Here is an 18,208-nt window from a genome sequence, read left to right on the forward strand (position 1 = left end):
CATGGCAACAGCTTCTTTCTGTGCTGCATCTCCCAATATTAGAAAAACATTTTGCCAGTGCTGGGAACAGGTGAATCAAAAACTATGAAAAAATATTTGTAAAGCATTTTCATCTCTGGAGAAGAGGATGACGTAAAAGTCTGTTTTTCTGTAAAAAATACTTGTCTCAATCCCATAGGTGAGTGAGTTGATCCTTGAGCTAAAGGAGCGCATTACTGTGCCCAGATTTTAGAGCGAGTCTGTTGGAAACTTAGACCTATCAAGATCACCATGTGTAGACAACCACTGAGCTAAACATGTGAGTAGACAGCTTATTGCATAAAGATTGATTTTCTCTGAAAATCCTTGGTTCTAAACAAATAATACTTGGCTTTAAGAAGGCTGTCTGGTCAGTTTATTAACAACATGTTACTGCTTCTGGATAGAACAGAAGTGCAAAACAGCACTTAGGCGTGCTGACACAATCTCAATTAGTGCTGGGCCATTGCAGCCCAGGGCTGTGTATCAGAGTGGGAGAGACACAGTGTTCCCCTCTAAGGGAAAACAACAGACCATGCACCAAGACCTTAGAAAGGAGATCAACAAGTACCAGAGGTGCAGTTAGATTATTAATAATAATTGCAATTGCTTGCATCCCAATGTTTTGCTTAAAAAAAAGACAGTGGCTTTGGTCTATTGTGATAATATAATAGCCTCTTAAGAGGTGCCAAATGAACCATATATTAACAAAGGAAATGCAGAGTAACTATAAATTGTTTAGTAGGAGTAATAAGAGTAAAATGAAAGAAAGGCATGCTCTGTTATTCAGCTAGATGGAGAAACAATAGCTGATAATGCTGGGAAGGTTGATGCATTTAGTGCCATTTAACAGAGTCTTCACTCAAAGAGTTAGTGGCTTAACATCAGCAAGAAATGTACAAAGGTTTTAGATGGAAGAGGAAAAGATCAAGATATGAAATATTCAGAGAAATCAGATGTTTATACATAAGCGAACCTGATAAAGTTCACCTTAGAGTACATACGGAGCTGGTTGAAGCAGCTGCCTCTGAGAACCTGAAGGAATGGTGACTTTCCAGAAAACTAAGATGTACTGGTCTTCAAAAGCCAAAGAAAAATGACACAGGAAATTTCAGGTAACTCCCTGCCCAGGAAAATGCTGGAACAAATAATGCAGCTATCTCATTTTAAGCAGCTGAGAGATAAGCAATAGCCAACATGCAGGTGTCAAGGGCAAATCCTCTCTACTCTTAGTTTTGTATGCAGGGGAAAAGGCTGTAAATGATGCATATCTACACTTTAGTCTTGATGCCGTTTCACACAACATTCTTCATAAGCACATTAGAGAAACATGGTCTCGATGAAATTGTTAACAAATGGTGCTCTGCTGGTCTGCAACCTGAGGAACAAGCCACCAGTGGTTAGCAGACTGATGAATATATCAAACAGTATTCACTAGGGTTCTGTCTTTGGTTAGGTAATGAAGAGGGAACGCCCGTGTTAAAATCTGAAAGCAGGACAAAGTGATGAGAGGAAGTCAATATCCACTTTCAGAAGATGCAATTTAAATGAAAATATATCTCCTGACAACAAGAAGAAACAAACAGGATGCTCTTCAATGGGGACAAGGGGAAAGACCATCAGTTTGGTGCGAATTATCAGCCACCTTAACTGAGGACTAGAAATCACTGGCTGATAGAAGAACGTGGCTTATTGTCTCCAGCAGATCACAAGCTGAGCGTGACTTACTCAAGCTGCTGAGAAATAATGGAAGTCTGTATGAAGAAATGTAAACATGAATGTAAACATGCAGAAACAATCATGCTGTTGTTTCTAATCATGCTCAGCTAGAGAAATGTGCCCAGTCTAGGGGGCTGCATATCTGGAGAGGTGTTGATTGAGCTGAGCAGAGAGAAGCCAGAGAAGAGCAAAGCGAAGAATCAAGAACCACTTGAAGACATCTGAAAGAAGTGTGGTTCTTTATTTTAAACATAAGATAGTTCTGTGGCAATATGCTAAAGGATGACAAGTTGATGAAGGTACTGAATATCCACTGAATATCCACTAAGTACAGGACAAGTAGGGAAAAGTTGGGAAGATTAGGCTATATCTTAAGGAATATTTTCTAACGATGAAGCACTAAGCTGCCATAGGTAGCAATGGAGTCCACAGCAGTGAAGATTTTTAAGGTTATGTCAGGGGAAAAAAAAGTGTGATAGAAGTGGGATACTTAATCCTACCATTGATAAAGGCAAAGTAACCCAAGTGTAAACTCCAGTTCTATCTTCTGTGAGCCCATGATTTCAAAACCATAGCAGTTTTGTCCTGACAAAGTCAGCACTTTCTTCTCAAGGCAGAGGCAAGCGAATGATGGGATCTACTTAGGCATTTCCTCCACAGAAAAATGTTGCCAGAGGAATGTTGCTTTGAGAAACTGTGGACTAGACCAGGGAGCTCAACAAACTAGAAATTGGTTTTTGGAGAAACACAGACAGAATGATGAGAAAGGATTCAAGGCCAGTGTTGCACAAACCCATGAGACTTAGAGCTTATCCCTTAGATGTTCTGCAGGGACACCGCTGGTCATGCATCCATCTGTATCTTTGCTTTTCTCTCTAACTCAAGAGGAATGCAAGAGAAATGCACCATTCTGTACCAAAAATCTTCTGGTATAGGCATGTCGAAGATACTGTAACAATAAGACAGTAGGTCAACCTGGCCAGGCAACAGCTGCTGTTGGGACCAAGGGCAGCTCTCGAGGAAAGGGAGCTACAGGCAAGAGCCATCCTACAGCAAGAAGAGTCCTGACACCATGGAGAAACAGGCTAATAGCCTGGAGGGGCTGAGAGCTGAAAAGGTGTGACACAGACTCATTTGCCTATGTGTCTGAAAGTGACATGCTTTGAATCCAGACATCTTTCAAAGGTCACATGAACAATGATTCTCATTCCTCTCTGATTTGCAAAAAAAAGAATAAATACAGATTTTGACTTGTTGCTTTAAATAAGAGATAGAAGTATAAGGAAATGGTTAATGATCATGCTGTGGGAAAACCTAACCAGCTGCTGGACGACACATGGTTCTGGGGAAAAAAAAAAAAAAAAAGAGAATGGACAAAAATGTTCAAAATATTCAAAAAGTGAATTTTAACTTATATCCAGAACGTAAATATTCTGGAGCATTTCTTCTTTTTCTAAAGTCTAATGAATGCACATCTGATTTAAACAGGAAACAAATGGTTTTATTTGGGGTTTTGGTTTGTGGTTGTTTTTTTGGGGGGGTCTAGGGATTGGTGGTTTTTTTTTTGGAGTGGGCTTTGTTTTTTTTCTTCCTGGAAATTTTTGGGATAGATGATTTAGATCCTACTTCAGCATCTTGTTACTCCATTAACAAAGCTAGACCAGGAATGCAGTGATGAATCAAGTTCAGTATGAGGCAATTTCCTCTTCAACTACTTTATGAATAGTAGCCAGCTGGTTTCTTGGAAGTAAAAAGATTTGATGGGCATGTAGTTACCCCTTTCACTGAAAGATGCCTTCTAGAGCAGGGCGATGACGTATGATACGCCATTTCTTAGAAAGTTATGAAAAACAAGATAAGAACAAGAAACTCCATGTCATAGTCCTGTAATTGGGTGACTTGATCTTATGTTTGCACTGAGTCATAGAAGAGAACAGGAAGGAAGTAATAGGAAGAGACCAGCACTTTATGCAGATAAGCACTGATCTACCTCTAGTGGTTCAAAGAATAAGACTTGACTCAGACTTCAAAAAAAGCTCTCCCTCTTTAAAACAGCTGGTCAGAACATGAGATTTGGAGGCCTCTTTTGTAGGAGGCTGATGGCCCACCTGCTGGGATGTGTAGTTCCACAGTTGAGTCACAAAGCCATATAAAACAGTAAATTAGTAGCTCCAGGGCATTCTGTGGGAATTGTTTTGTGTTAACTGGTCAACTGAGTGTACAAAATTTGTCTCCGGCAGGGTAGGGGTACAGTGTTTTCTCCGTACATGACATGTCAGTACTTCTGGTGGTGAGTCTGAGGGCTAAAATGTTAGTACTAGAGCTCTTGGAGATGGTGCCAAGTAAAAGTGTGATTGATTGCTGATACTTTTTAATTCTGCAAGAAGCAGAAATCTTGAGGTCTGATAATTGTAACTTTATTGTAGGTGTGTTTACACATTACTTTGCATCCTTCTATAGCTCCATGCAACCAACGATAACATTTGCACACAAATCATGCCTGCACAGAATAAATCCAGAAGGAAATCCAGAATAAACAGAGGTGTGGAGACTGTGCAGTTCCAGTACTTCACCCAGCTCCTTCATCCCCACTCACACACATACATCTCCATCTCGGCTTCTGTGTAAACATGCCTTGTTACTATGGCAACAGCTACATCAAGTGTTCCTTTCATTAAATAGTATTTTTGAGCTATGGAACACACTCTGAGCCTAGAACAAACATGCTGCATTAGCTGCATTCTTTATAATTTGAGAAAGGGTTGTTCTCAAGAAAAATGAAAACAAGGGGGCTTGGACACTGGATTTTTGGTTTAAGCATCTTATCATTAAAGCTGCCCATAAAATTTCTACTGAAACAGTTTCTCGAGGAAACATTGAATCCCTGACCCCAAGATATCTTCATTCAAGGGAATCTTTGCTATGCCCAAGGCAAGCTTCAAGACATCATACGTGGGTTGTTCATTGGATTCTATAGACATTGTGGAGGCACCATCCTGAAAGTCTTGGGAATCCAGGGAGCTTTAAGAAGCACAGTTGGAGCCACAGTTCTCAATATTCCCAGCCCCTGTTTCTGCAGAACTGGGACTCCAGGACTGTGCATGTGTTCTCAGGGCCTGTGACTCGCACATGGTATGAGTCAGGTCTTGCATGGGAAAGGCTAATTCAAGGGAAAATTGAAAAATGACACTTCAATTAACAGCGCTTGGGTTTGGTTTTGTTTCTAATTCACAACTCATGGTTAATTTAGAGCAAGTTTTTGAGGGTGTTTTGTTTTGCCTTGCTTTTTGGGGCCCAATTTTAAAGCAAATTTTAAAAATAAACAAAAAATGGACAGGGGAACTAAGATGTTGTGGGAAGCTCCTGGAGGATTGTTTTGTGCCAGAGAAAATGGGGAAAAGAGAGAGTAAAGATTGTTTCTGTATCCATCCTACCTAATAGAAGTTACATGGAGCGATCTGCCTTCAAAACTATGCTGCTTCTTCTGTCTGACTGTAGACTATGCCTCTGCTCAGCATCACAAAGTCCGTATGTACAACTCAAGACCACCTGGGAAATGGGAACACTGCAAAGAAGGCTCCAGAACAGATTTCTTTTATTTGTGCCCAAAGTCTGCTTTAATCAGTCTTTGGCCCTACCCACTGCAGCTGCCTGATTTCACCAGCCTTCACGAGCAAGAGTGTAGTGGACAACTGCCCGCTCCTCTGTAGCGCTCACTCCTCCAAGGGACTCTTTGTGTCACCCACACAGTGCAGCAGCTTTGATATCATATTTATTTCCCAGTCATCAATATAAACCACAGTAGGTCTAATGCAACATTATGTCGGTTGGCACTAATTGCATTGCTATGATTTCATTCCTTAAATACTCGACCTCGTATCAGATGAGTCCTGCCATTTTTAGCCAGTGGCATGCTGTTCTTCCAGTCCTCTGAAGTGTAGCTGTAGTTCTAAGACTTTTTAGCTGAAATTTAACAAATGAGACATCTCCCAGAAAATTCTTATGGAATGCCACATGTATTTTTTTTTTCTAGTTGATAGTATACAACTAAGTTACTAGAGAGTGATAAAACATTCTCCTTGTTTATGTGGTAGAAGTAGAACTAGACAGAAGTTTCCTAACAAATTGTTACCTTGGATATGCTAATTTGTGGAAACATAAATGATGCCATGCTGAGAGTATTTACTTGAAATATCAGACACCTTAGCTGAGCTTTTTACTTTCCCTAATTTCCTCCTTATCAGTTTCACTCCTTACTTTCCGTGGCTCTGGAAAATTAGTTCATTTGAAGGAAGTGTCTGTTCTGCAGTAGAACTGTCTTCTGCTCTTCCCTTCTGAGATTGATCAAGTAAGCATCTCCCTCAGCCTACCCACTCAGCTCCCGTGTCTTTCTGTACCCTTTACTTCCATTTTGCCTTCATCTTTCTTGTGGAAAATGAGTGAAACTGATGTGCCACAGAAACACCCTGTTCACCCTGTTTGTCTGTCGGATTTTTGCATGTACCTGCTGTCTCTATCTGTCTCAGATGTAAGCTCTTAGGGAAAGGAGATAATTACCATTTCATTTTGCCAAAATGCCTAGCACAGTGATAGATTGCTACTTATCTGAGACACATCCTATTCCTTTTCATTTGCTCAGAATATGAGTATATACAGAAATTTGCTTGCTTTGGGAGGTTTTTAAGAAACAAACATAATGGTGACAAACATAATGATTATGATGTTGACAACAATAATAATAACTATAACAATATCAGACTTTAAATGGAGATTTTTCACATCCAACTCAAATGAATCTTCCCGTTAAATTTTAGTAATGCCAATTTTACTGCATCCCAAAGAAAACTTATAATCCTTTAAGCATACCTTGGACTCCTCCCATTGGTTTTTCATTTTTTTTGTTCATTGTTGCATCACTCCAGCACTGAGTTCAGTTGCTCACATCTGCCTCCTTACCCCTATAATGACACTCCTGTCTGCTCCAGCTAATTCTGAGCTTCCACCTGAAAAATAGTATTTTTCTGTCCACATTTTCTTTCAGATTCTCTCCCCATTTTCCCATAAAACTAGTATCTGCAACTTCATGTACCTTCTGTGGGGCATCTCTACCATTTTCTGCCTTTTTTTTCTCACTTTGGACTCACCTTTCCAAAATCCTTAAAGCTTTGACTATGTGTGTTGCTCCAAGTGCTGCCATTGGTCCCACTGTGTGTCAACACGTATGGAAGGTTTTCAAATAGCTTCACATTTCTGACAAGTCTTCCATTTTCTCTAATATGCATTTTCAGTCCAGTGAAACAAAATACCTCTTTTATGGTTTTCTTCAATTTTTCATCACATGTTCTCCAATAGCATTGTGCTCCAGGTCTAAGAGAAAGATTTGCCTGCAGCTGATTTACTAAGTCTTTTTAAGTATTTTTGTAATTAAAACAAAGTAGAATCTTTGTAAGTCTCTTTTTTATTTGAGTTGCGGTTCCCACAATACTCTCTCTCACTGTTTCATTACCTGTTCTTTACCTTTCAGTTTCTGCACCTTTTACTTTGAGATGAGATATTCTGAGAGATTTCATTTTCCCAGGTACAAGACACACACTTTTACAAAGCTAAAACACATATCTTCTGAAGTAGTGTCAGCAAAGTTAAGTCTTCAAATGCCAGACAACTCTCCTACTGTCTGAAAGAAGATTTCATGCCCACCATCGATCACAGCAGTAGTGTTCTCTTTTTCTATATTTATTATTTATATTCTCGGCTGAGGATTCATGACAGCTGACTTCTCTGTCAACTGCAAGCCACACAAACACTTGGATGTTGTGACACCTAGCACCACCCTGCCTTACAGCTAGGTGACTAGATAACAGAGCAGGACCTATGAAGGTCTGGAGAGGCTTTACACATGCACAAGAGAAACACATTTCCCCAAAATGAATCTTTTATATGGAAACTGACGGAAGAGCACCTTTGGGATTAGGCCTCTGTAAGTTACCTGTGAACACTAAGATACCAGCAAGACACCACTGTAGCTTTCTGAATCTCACCCGCATTACAAGTTATCTCTTTGCAGAACTGTGCACAGGAAATGGGCGTTAAGGACTTGATTCAACATTTCATTGATTCAGTTGAAGAGTCTGTTGACTCAACTGGGAATGAATCAGGGCCTGATTTACCTATTTGTGAAAACACAACCCTAATCATTCATTATTTTATGATTAATAAGCCTGAAATATAGGTATTATGGAGAGTTTTGAATAAATCTCGTCAGATAACTGATCAGAAAAAAAAGACCTAATGCCTTATCATCAAGCTTTTAAAATCTATTGCTTGAATAGATTAAGCACTAAAACACAAGGAAAAATATCTTTTTACTTGCTTTGAAAATGGATTAATGAAAGGAAGGCTTATGTTTAGGACTAGTACAGGTTGTTTTCTGCCATTAATCACTTTAATGTCCTAGAACATTCTGAACACATGCTCTGATGTCTCTTAATTGGCAGTGAGGCAACCTAATTACAGGAAGATACACCCAAAGCTATGGCACTTAAGGTGAAGGTATCATGAGATAATTTTAGAGGCACTTGAATGACATGGGCTAAAGATGCAGGCCCACAGACTGACCGGATTGCAAGGAGGGATGTGTAGCATTTGAAAAACATCTTTACAGAGAATAGGGACAGGAGAAAACACCTCAGTGTGAACAATATGCAGCCCTCAAAAGATACCATTTCAGCCAAAATAGGCAGGGAATCCACTGATCCAAACACAAAAAAATCAAGCTTAAACTTTCTAGGTACATATATCATTTATCACAATTTGACAGAACCCAGGAACAAAGTTAAAATCAGAAGACCAACTTAGGAGGCATTTGTTTTCAGACACCCAAACTGTCTCAGCATTCCTCAAATAATGCCATATCAGTGGATGCTTTTGCCTCCTAGCAGACTCACCTCCTTATGGTTTAAGGAGTTCTCCCGTATGCCAAGCACTTGCTGTCTTACCTCTACAGCACTTTGGCAATATTGCATCCAACCTTCAGTGCTGTTTACTGTCAGTGATGATTGGTAAGTGGATTAACTGCAAGATGTATTGGGTAGTTTGAGTTAAACATAATTTTTTGAGACCTCAAATATATAATATAATGTCTTATTCAGTTTAATGATGGCACACGTGATGGTGATTCTGGATGGTACATGTAGACAAGGATGGTACATGTAGTCAAGGAAGAAGCATCAGGTTAGAAAGCCAACAGTACCCTGGCCAGCAGGTCAAGGGAGGTGATTCTGCCCCTCCATTCCACTCTTGGGAGACCCCACCTGGTGTACTGTGTTCAGCTGTGGAGCCCTCAGCACAGGAAAGACACGGAACTGTTGGAGAGGGTCCAGAGAAGGGCTACAAAAATGATCAGAGGGATGGAACACTTCTCCTATGAGGAAAGGCTGAAAGAGTTGGGGTTATTCAGCCTGGAGAAGATAATGCTCCGAGGAGACCTTATTGCAGCCTTTCAGTACTTAAAGAGGGCTTGTAAGAAAGATGGGGAAAAAATTTTTAGCAGGGCCTGTTGCAGCAGGACAAGGGGTAATGGTTTTAAGCTAAAAGACCAGAGGTTTAGTCTAGAAATAAGGAAGGGTGGTGAGGCACTGGAACAGGTTGCCCAGAGAGATGGTAGATGCCCCATCCCTGGAAACATCCAAGGTCAGGTTGGATGGGTCTCTGAATGACCTGATCTAGTTGAAGATGTCCCTGCTCGTTGCAGGGGGGTTGGACTAGGTGACCCTTAAAGGTCCCTTCCAGCCCAAACTATTCTATGATTCTATTAAATGGCAAAAATATGAGATCAGACATATATTTGTAGCCAAATAAGCAACCACTTCCACCAGCAGTAGGTGGGTCATTATTCCCATTTGGTTCCTTTTTTTAACAGAGTAAAATATTAGTAGGTTGGAATATTAATGACTTATGAAGCACAATTAATAAGAAATGCCATTACACAGGTGGTATAAATGAGGGCATTAAATGCTTTGATGGTAAATTCCCCTGTGATAAACACAAACTGAGCTTCCAGTCAGGTCACAGTAATGGCCAGAGGTTGACTCATGTGTCATCAGTCAGCAAAGAGGTTGAAACTTGCTTTGATGATAATGGTGCTGGAAATAGGTTAGGTTTTAACCCCTTATATGTCGTATTTCCACAGCTTCTCCTATATGTACCTTCCAAAAATGTCTTACCGCAAGGTTTGCAGCAGAACCTCACAGTTACTTTAACTAAATGCCTTAACCTAATGCTTTGCTTAATGCATTGACATGAAGTAAGTTGACATTAGTGCACCTATTGCAGCCAAAAGCAGAAGTGCCCTTCAAACGTAACAGGTTAAAATTACTTCTATTAAAACAGGAACTGGCACCTGGCTGAGTTTCAATAGTTCCTCTGAATGCCCTGACTGACAAGTTAAACACAGGCCTATTGTGCGTTTGCTGCGGTGCTAAGGCAGGCACAGCCCAGCAAAGAGGAGCAGTACCCAGGGAGCAGGGGAAGAATGCGGCTGGAGATTTTGTAGGTAAAACTAAATGTAGCTTTGCCATCTGTTCCAGTGTGTAAACAGATTAGGGGTGTCATGCTTTTTATCTGGATCAGCTCATTTCTCTCCCATTAAGGCACTGATATGCTATGTAAATCCAGCTTTGCTTTGACTAATTTGAATTTAGAACAATATCTTATCTCGCTGGGCCACCCAGGCAAAAGCGATAACATAAAGGAGAGTGTTTTTCCTGTCCTGTAATTAACATTTCATAACCTCTATCTGCAACAAATTATCAGTTCACAGTCTCTTCTGTTCCTGTATTCCAGCCTTCTCAGGCAATTGGTGTACTAGCAGACATTAATGCAACGCGGACTGTTTGAGACACTGTGGTATCATATCTGGACTTTAGGAATAGATCTGTAGAAGCCATCAGCTGAAAACATAGAGATGGAATCTTTCCACACCTTTAAATATTCACAGAATTCATTCAATTTTAATATGGTGAGTGTAATAAGCAAATGGTGGGGTTTTTTCTTAATGTTTACAGAACAGCCAATTCTGTCCTGATTAGTGGTGGGATTTTCTTTATTAGCCCTTAAAAAAATTTAGTTATTTTTCTTGCTCACTGTGACAATTTGACATTGCTTATATGAAGACCTATTTTAAACAACCTCCAGTGGCTTTCTTCCAAAGGAAGATCCACACACATGCCCCTTTTCTGTGACTGACGAGCACAGCAACAGGCACAACGTCCCAAGTACGGAAAACACCATCTGATTTGCTAGGCAATAAATCACATCCTTTCCTAGGGCTTACACTGCATTTCTAGGCGCTTCTTTAAAAATTAACCCACAACCATTAAACAGGGCTAGCAATTCTGTGATGTAACCATGGGAAACTTAAGAATACTCCTTCCAAGTGGCTTAATGTGCCAGCATACTGAAGACATACCACAAGGAGGTATTAACAATGTAGGAGGATCATAACTAAAGAGATGGGTATCCTACAATCACCTTTCCCAACTGGCCCTGGTGAGCTGAGATCAGCTGGGTTGTCCTTCCCCCCATGCTGTGCCTTAAGCACTGCTGTCACAACCCAGAGAAGGAGGTTTCCCTTGTGAAAACCCCTTCTCAAGGGCAAATTACTATGTTACTTTGCCTTTCATTATGGAAGTGACATCAAAATATTCCTTTGCAAGTCAGCATAGTCACAACTATGTGCTATGCACAACTAACACAGCAAATTTCCAAATTTCTTCTTAGTGTTGTAACAATGGAATGATGTCTCTTCAATGTTCAGCCCGAAAGCAATAGAAGGGGATAATATATATTGCTTTGAGATTTTTTACTGAGCTCAGCCAAGTAATGCATCCCTCTCTCAGGAATGTGCTTCGTAGGTCTTCGTCCCCCATCAATCTTCTCTTTTCTGAGTTTTTGAGGGAGTTTTCTTCATTCTAGGAATCCTATGGTGATAGCCAATGAGCCCAAACACAACTAGATTAATGGTAACTCTATTTATATCTGTTAACATAAAATCCAGAGTTTTGTGATGACAAGTGACCCCAAAGAACAAGCGTGATTTCCCATTGAAACAAGGGACAATTTTAGTTCTGATTTCTATGCAGGGATTATTTTGCTTCTACAAATGGCACCAGCTAAAATTTCTCTCCAAGAAATGCTCATATCCATTTACATACCACTGAACTGAATGAAATCCAAACCTTTAACAGAATGAAACTAGCAACTTTCCCCATCAGGAAAGTTGCCCATGGAGATCGAGCAATTTATTAAAGGCAGTTGACCTTCGATAACGGTGAACACTCAATGGGCTGATGCCATTTTGCAGCAATCATCTTGATGGTGTACTGGAGCACTTAGACATGTATATACACCTACAGAGGAGAGAAGAGTCCTTTTTTAGATATTATTCTGTATTCTCTAAACACCACAAGATATGCAGCATAGCTATGTCTCTCATAGGAGTGTTCTCAGAAGGTCAGATTTTCATTTCCTCTAAGGGACTATGAAGGAACTGTATAGTAAATAAGAATTCAGACCCTGTCTTATTGGAGTTTTGTGGTGTATTAGGGAAGAAACAACCTAAAGGGAAAAATAGAGAAAGGTAGAGAAACCTATGCGTGCAGCGTTTTGTAGAAATGGGCAGAATTTAATAGGAAAACTAGAAGAAAGTTTTCGGTAGTTGTAGGTGAGGGATAAAGGTTGAAGCCTGGTTATCAGAAGATTGTGGTATAAAAAAGTTATATCAGTCATATTAATAGCAAAAGATCATCGACAATAATGCACATAGCCATAAGAAATGGTAAGGAATGGCTTATCACCCAGGTCAGGATGAGGAAAATCATAAGGGATTGGTTAATTGGAAATGGTAAAAATCAGAGTATTGGGGTTTGTGTACATGTCATTCTCTGCTTTTCAGACATGTATTTACATTATTCTGAGATGATAGACAATAAGGTTGTCAGGAAATGACTAATTTTGAAAATGAGGATGGCTTTATATATGTATCATCAGTGAGTTTTATCCAAATTAATCAGATACATTAATAATGGCAAATAATTCATCCCAAGGGAACACCAGTTATTTGGCTATCAAATCAGAATGTAGAAGATATTTCAGTCTCTGTAATCTTTGTTCTTATTCAGATGTTTTCCTTTCATTATTCCTTCTGCTTATAACTTTCATTTTGAAGGACCTTTCTTTTTCCTTTCCCTTTTTTACACAATGAAGAAGCATCTCTTAAGATCAGATGCATAAATATTACACAAAAAGGCTATGGCAAATCAAGTTCAAATAAGAGTTTCTTATAAGTGTTCTTGCCTATCAATTTACCATTATGCTTTTCCTCTATGATGCTAATCATGCTTTTTCTTTTTCCACAGAAACATAGAGTCGGGAAAGATCTTTTATATGTATTTTTTTCTAGCGACTTCGTTTCATCAGCTATAAAATCCCTGCTTAAAGGAAATCAATGGGATAAATTAAGTGGCATCAGGACTCCACTTATACTCCCTTGGACACACAGTCATAGAAATTCAAGTAGATAAAATTTCCTCCCCCTTTCCATCATGGTCGCTACCAACATCCTTCAGGGATACAGAGGAAAGAAGATAATGAGAGCTGTGTCTATATTTGGAATGCCATGCTACAGGCCATATCCCAAATACAGTTATATAAATAAAATACAGTTATTACATATTATCATAGTCTCTGGGACAATGTTGTGTTTGAATACACATATCAGCTTACCAGTAGCCAAGGCAACCTACTTCCTGCTGCTTCCCAAATTGGCCCCACATGCCTGTTGCCTACCGCAATTGCTGCTCCTGATCTTTACAATGGGATGCTGGGTATCCTCTTTCATTTCAGTCTGACAGTAGACCCACTTCCTAGCATCAGTACAGTTAGGTGTTTTTCCACCTACCCTGCTGAGAAAAGGAACTGAACTGAAAGGAAAGTCATGGAATATATAGGACATATAGAGATAGTTGATAGAGAAAATGAATTCATGGACCAAACCCAAATGTTGTGGTTCTGCCCCTGTCACCCATATAGTGAATCAGTAATGCTGAATCCTCTAAATACTCACCGTGGTGAACATCTGTTAGCTCTGTGGATGCAAATAGGGATGGTTTGTGAAATATCATTGACAGTCACTACGGAAAGCTAAGCTTAGACACTGAGACAGCTATAATTCTCCAGTCCTTTAAAAGACAGAATTACTACAGTTTTGACAAGAGAAGAACACAAGAAAAATAGGTGGCATTTCCCCTCAATACCGTCCTGATGGACTCCTAAAGTGCAGCCAATTCTGCTTCTTCATACACCTTGGCATGCTGTTAGACAGCAGCATGACGAGAAAATGATGAATTTGGCTGTTTGATCAATCAGCGAGAGATTAGGTTAGCCTACCTTTAGCCTAGTGACATGACTGCTTCTGTCTTTTAGTGACAGTTATTAGATATCTTATTGATGAGGGGGACTCAAGTGCTGTTTGAAGGTAACAAAAAGTACTAACTTTCCTTGTAACAAACCTCATCTTTTGCTCACCTCCCAGTTTGCACTAAATTTATAACTCTGCTGCATGATCTGCTTTGCTCTCTGGATGAACAGTCATTTTTATTCTTATTTTTTCATTTTTTTTATTCTTATTCTAAGGAAATACAGCTGTGCAAGTGATAAAAAAATGAACATACTTTTACTCTGCAGCAAAAGAAATGCATGATGAATAAATACAGTATAATTGGTAGGTACTACTTCATGACAGCTCTAGCTGTGACAGAAAGGATTCAATATTGGTTGGTAGCTGGCAAGGGAGGAGGAACATTATCTCTGAGCTGACAAACAAGCTTTGATGTGTTGTTGAGAAAGTTCTGTAAGATTTTCTGTGATACATGGAGTGGTCTCCTGGGCTTAGCTCAATGGCGCTGATGTTATTTGGTTTACTCAAGAACTGGGCCAAAAGCTCAGTCTGTCTCTCTCTTTCTGCTGCCTGTTTCTGTTCGCAGATCCCACTGCAAGACACATCCATGCAAGAAGTCTGACTCTTCAGTGAAGCCAGAAGAACAATACACTGTGTGAAATTGGACTTAGTTAAGTAGTGAGTATAATATGATTATACACAATACTATTTTGAAATAGGAGAAAAATATGTAGTTCCTTTATGAGAACCTCTAGTCTTGTAGTCAGTGGAGAGTTCTCAAATCAATTCCTGAATTTAAGGGCATGTTTATTTAGATGTGGAATTTCAGAAATAATAATGCATGAAATTGATTCTAGTATCATGATTCACTCTCTCACCCTATCATGCCATCAGAGAACATTTTTTCCATGCTCTTTTCTTTTTCCTCCTTAGAATAAAGAGTAACAAAGAAGTGAAGGGCCCATGGATACTTTCATATTGACTGTTCTGAATTATTTATTCAGACATTAGCAAAATCCTTCAACTCTTCAGGTCAGTCATTTGAAAACAACTTAACCTGGAGCCAACTCTTCTTGTTCAATGAAAAGTGTTTTGAGAAAACCACAGGAAGGATATGCTAAGTGTAATATTAACAGATTGATTCATGATTACGTCAGTAGGTTCAATACTTCCCTAATTTATGACACTAAGACAGAAAATGGCAACTCATATTAACTATCGTCATCATTTTATTATTTTTCTTATTATTGCTGTTTTATTATCAGCATTATTATTTTTAATAATAATCCTTTACTGCTAAGATAATTTTTCTCATTTCAATAGCACTCAAAACATTATTCAGGTCTGTGCAATATTCCTGCAAAGAGCATTCATAAAGAAAAGAGTGGGGATGCTTGAGGGGAATGACTTCTTTAGGCAAGCAGGGCCAGACACTTCACTTAGAGATACGCAATATGATACCTAATACACTTATCTGTGCTCTAGTTCCAACTGAATCAATTACCTTCTTCATCCATTGTAGAGGTTTAATGAGGGTGCATCATCCTCCAACTATACCTCATTTATTTCCTTTATGATTGGCAAAATGTCCTTGCAGATTGGGTTATTATAGGTACACTTTGTCTCTAGTTATCCTGAAATTTCTTTGTCCAACATGGTAATTTTAAAGTTACAGCACAGAAAATGAATTTAAACCACATCATTATTGTCATTAAACCATGACACTCTACTAGTTCTTCCTATAATCCTGATGAGTTTTTCGGGCATTTATAGCTGCCACCACTGCAATACTGTTGGTTACATCCGCACCTCTTCCCAACAACAAAGCAAGGCTGGGGGCTTGATAGAGGAGGGGGAGAGACAGAAGGAAACAAGGGAGTTCTTTAGGGCAATGTATAGGGAAATGGGTCTGTCTTTCCCTTCCACAGGATTTCTCTTCTCTGCTCTGTTGTGATACAGGACTGCAGCCTTTAACATACTGTCCTCACACACTGTTGACATGCTTTGATCACCAGAGGAATTTATGTTGTGAGGCACATCCATCTTCCCTCTGCTCTCTTTCTTTGAAAGAAAAGGAGAAAGAAAGGACCTGGGCAAGATCATGTTCCTACTGTGGCAGGACAAGGATAGATGCAGGCTGGGCTGCAATGCAGGAGGACATCACCAAAGGGAAAGATTTTCTGCTCTTGCTTTTGCAAATGGGATGAGAAAGAGGAAGACGGCTTTTAGTTTCAGCAAGGGTTCCCTCTTCCAAAACAAGCCAGAACGCCCTGCTATACCTGAGCATCTGCTCTCATAGCAAACATGAGCAACAGACTGCACAGAGAGACAGTGAGGATAAGTGCTTGGGCTATAAAAGCCCATCTCCTGTAACCCTAAGCCAGCTTTACATGGACTGAACACACCTTTCATATAGTTTACACTTGAGCATGATAGGCATTGCAGCACAATGGGTCATACAGGACTATTATTCTCATGGCTTATTTCTCAAGGACCTCTTTCTTCCTCAGGGGGAAGGATACCATTCACATTACTGGAGTAACAAGAGTCCTCAAAAGGGGGCAAAGTTAGTGAACCTAGTGCCAAGCAGCAGCAGAATTCTTCCCTAAATATATTCATGGAGTACAGGAAATGTTTTCTACGTTTCTGCAGCCAGCTTTATTTCTAATACAACATAAATGCTTTGTAAAGGGGCCACATTGCCTGGCAACAAATAAATAAATAATACTTTAAAACACTCTGGAAGAGAATCTTTTGTGGAAGCTGTGCTGAGAGCGTCTTGAAAACCAATCAGGGGTTGAAATGACAAGTAATTAAGGAGCAAAGTATGAAAGCCACAATGTCTGCCAAAAAGCAACAAACAAACAAAGAGCTGGAGCATCGTTAATCAGTGTTTGGATTAGAGCGCAAGATACAGGAATTCATTCAGGGAAAAAGAATGTGACTTTCTCCAGATAAAGCAGCTATTGTTATAGGACGGGCTTTTTTTCTTCCCATTTTCCCTGACTAATTCTTGACAAAACATGAGAAAGCCACGAAAGCTAAGTTACAATAATGTCCCCTTATGTAACATTTTCTCCTTCTCTTTCTCTACTGAGGAGTCAAGGAGTTTGTGCATTATTCGTTCTATTTCAAAATCTCCTCACATAAGGTTATATAGAATTAGCAGTAATCAATCTAAATTAAGGCACCTCATTATCATCCTCAGGAGGTCACTGCTAAATAGTTTCTTTATTAGAGTCGACAATTCCAAACATAACATTAGGCCTCCGTAAAACATGTGTGCCAATTTTGTCTCCTTCCTTTTACCAGAAAATGTATGCTGTTTTGAAGGCAGGTCTTACTGTTTTCTTTTTTTTACCAGAAGCAGACCTTTTGTTATAAGAGAGGTAATAGGTCAAGTGAACGTGGAAAGACCTTCCTGTTCCTACTGGCCTGTGAGTAACAGGTTGTTCAGGCACACCTCAGCCTTGTACAGTTTAGGTGCACATTAGAAACCACAGTGAGAGAGCCTTGTAAAGAAGCCTTACTAAGTACCAAGACGAAGCAGAAACAAAGCTAACAATTCTTTGTGCTGCATTTTTTCCTCACTAAGAGCCTCCTAAGCATTAACTGCAAACAGATGGGTAGTTATGAGTAGTCTCTGACAGTTTCAACTTGCAGATAGTGATTTACACCAGTTTCAGGGAGGACATAAGGAATCCTATGTAAATGGCATAAAAAGGAATAGAAAGAATGTGCCACTGAGTTGGTCCAGAGGGCACCACCACATTCACCACTGTGGAGTACCAGATGGAGCTACCACTCTATGTTGGTATGATGATTTGGAGAATCAACCTACACAGTAGATGTGGAAAATTATGAATGCTTCAGCCCAGAGCCCAGATTCAAAGAGATATTTAGCACGTTATGGCTCACTGAAATTAATACATACTCCTAAAACTTTATGAATATAATCTGTCCAATATAGCTTTTTCAAGCAGTCAGCCTTATTTTTGAAAACACAGCCCTTCTCTT

Source organism: Charadrius vociferus, unplaced genomic scaffold (assembly GCF_000708025.1).
Source record: "Charadrius vociferus isolate BGI_N301 unplaced genomic scaffold, ASM70802v2 scaffold756, whole genome shotgun sequence".
NCBI lineage: Eukaryota > Metazoa > Chordata > Aves > Charadriiformes > Charadriidae > Charadrius > Charadrius vociferus.